Raw genomic sequence first — 2461 nt, forward strand, 5'->3', positions numbered from 1 at the left:
AGCGTGCGTGGCCGAGGCGGAGGCGGAGGCCGCGACGGGCAGTTTCGCCCACGAGCCCCTGGGGAGCTGCGGAGCGGCTGTCGGTTCGAAGCCCTTAACCAGCCTCGCTCCGAAACGGGCCCTGTCCAGCTCGGCCGTTGTCGGGGTGCACGTGTGTCTTGTCGGGGTGCACGTGTCTGTCGTTGGGATGCGTGTGTCTGTTGTCGGGGTGCGTGCGTCTGTTGTCGGGGTGCGTGTGTCTGTTGTTGGGGTGCGTGCGTCTGTTGGGGTGCACATGTCTGTTGTCGGGGGTGCGTGTGTTGTCGGGTGTGCGTGCATCTGTTGGGGTGCACGTGTCTGTTGGGGTGCGTGCGTCTGTTGGGGGTGCGTGCGTCTGTTGTCGGGGTACGTGCGTCTGTTGGGGTGCACGTGTCTGTTGGGGTGCGTGTGTCTGTTGTCGGGGTGCATGCATCTGTTGGGGTGCATGTGTCTGTTGGGGTGCGTGCGTCTGTTGGGGGTGCGTGCGTCTGTTGTCGGGGTACGTGCGTCTGTTGGGGTGCACGTGTCTGTTGGGGTGCGTGCGTCTGTTGTCGGGGTGTGTGCGTCTGTTGGGGTACACATGTCAGTTGGGGTGCACTGCGTCTGTTTTCGGGGTGCGCGTCGTCACACAGGTTGAGTGACGGGAGGCAGCCCCGTGCCTGGGGTCCGGCTCTGCCCTCGCTCGTGGCCGCCGGTCCTGACAAGTTAGAAAACGACCCCACGTTTGAAACACGCAGGCTCACGGGGCCGTGAACCCTCAGCTCCTCCCCGACGGCAGTGAGCGCGTCTCTCCGGGCCTGGCGGGGGCGGCGGGGACCAGGGAGGGGGCCCGGGGCTCTGTGCCACCCCGGGGCACATCTTCCCCAGGACGGTGGGGCCACAGCTGCTGAGCCATCCTCGTGGCTCTCTCTTAAAGTTCTGTCTCCTCCACAAACACTTGGAAGGACATTCCTGGTCGCGTACGCAGGCGAGGGTGTCTCGGGGGCCTGGAGCATGGGGAAGGGTCCCAGGAGCTTCGTGCACCAAGCAGGGTGGGCGGAGGCGGAGCCACCTCCTCGCTGAGGCCGCAGTCACCCGAGCAGCTCTGCGGTGGCGGCCGATGCCCTGCGGAGAGCCCTGCACACCCACGTTTCTGTGCGGCTCGGGGCCTGAGGGACCCAGCAGGACGGTCCGGGGCACCAGCCATGTGGGCAGAGCATGAAAGTCAGGGCGTCAGTTCTGCGGGGGGCAAGGCAGAGAGCGAGGCGTGCGCGTGGGGGTCGGGGGCTCCACGCGGTCCTCGGAGGAGTGCGGAAGAAACCCCGGTAGGGTCTGAGGGGGCACCGAGCCGCTGCCCGGGATGCAGGACGCAGGTGGCTGTGGGGGTGAGCGAGGCAGAGCTGCAGAGTGGACACCTGGGGGAGGTGGCACGGGGGACCTGAGTGGCACCCCCTGCGTCCGTTTCCCCTGCAGGGGGAGGGCACAGGTGGACGTGCCAGGCGGGGGGCTGCTCGCGCCCCTCCTTGGTCCACTGTAGGGGCCGCCGCAGAGGCCAGCCCCATGCGGAGGCCAAGGACACATGCCCCCTGCCTGGGCCGGGCCCCTGGCCTCACAGCGGTGGATACCCCAGGCCCCCCAGCCTGGCAGGGGACCCAGCGGGAGGAGAAGTGGAAGCCTGTGGCATGTAGGGAGATGCTAAGGGCCCCTGGATTGCCGTGGGTGGCCTCACTGCCACCCCAGGAGCTCCCGCAGGTGGGGTGAGGGTCCCTGCAGAGCCCGAGGCAGGGTGCTGGCCGGGGGGTGAGGGGAGGGGTGCTCTCAGACCTCCCTTCCCAGCCAGGGCCCTCGCCCAGCTTCGCCTGGCGCCTCGCGGGCTCCCAGCCGTGTCCAGGCCGGCGGCACCACCGGGCGGTCCCAGGGCACTGTGCCGGTCTTGGGAGCAGGCGGGGCTTCCTCCCCTGCGTGAACATCCACGGTCCCCGCTGTAAAGTGCTCGGTGCTCAGTTTGGGGGCCAGTTCGCGGGGTCAACGCCTTTTGCGGGAAGGCCTCCTGCTCTGCCCCGCCTGTGGCTCCGTGACGTGGGAGGAGGTGACTTGACCGTGGGGTCCGCGCCGGGGTCCCCAGGCCTCCTGCTCCTCAGTGGCCCAGCCTGGCCCAGCCAGTGCTCCCCATGGAAGTGGCCAGACGCACAGGCTGCCTCCCTGGGTGACACTGGGCTCTGCTTTGAGGAGAAGTGACATCGGGCAGCCGGCCCGGTCTCTGGACCGCAGAGAACACGGCTGAAGTCCACGTCTGGAGTCACGTGGGTGGGAGGAAGATGCAATACAGCGACGGAAACGTGATATTTAGCAAACAATTCGCAACTGTCCCAGACCGCTTTTGACACTGCGCGTTGTCCTGGATGTCGGGGACTCAGGGCAGTCCGGGCCGGGCCCCGACGGGCCCAGGCGGCAGAGGGGCTCG

The 2461-nt window shown here is 68.0% G+C and overlaps 1 protein-coding gene across 1 annotated transcript in view; it reads left to right on the forward strand.

Annotated features, from left to right (window-relative positions):
• The window catches only part of APBA2 (amyloid beta precursor protein binding family A member 2), a 37153-nt gene that overhangs the window by 25847 nt on the left and 8845 nt on the right, over positions 1 to 2461 (forward strand). The gene's annotated exons all lie outside the window — the stretch shown is intronic.

Source organism: Pteropus alecto, unplaced genomic scaffold (genome assembly GCF_000325575.1).
Source record: "Pteropus alecto unplaced genomic scaffold, ASM32557v1 scaffold102, whole genome shotgun sequence".
In the NCBI taxonomy this organism is placed as follows: domain Eukaryota; kingdom Metazoa; phylum Chordata; class Mammalia; order Chiroptera; family Pteropodidae; genus Pteropus; species Pteropus alecto.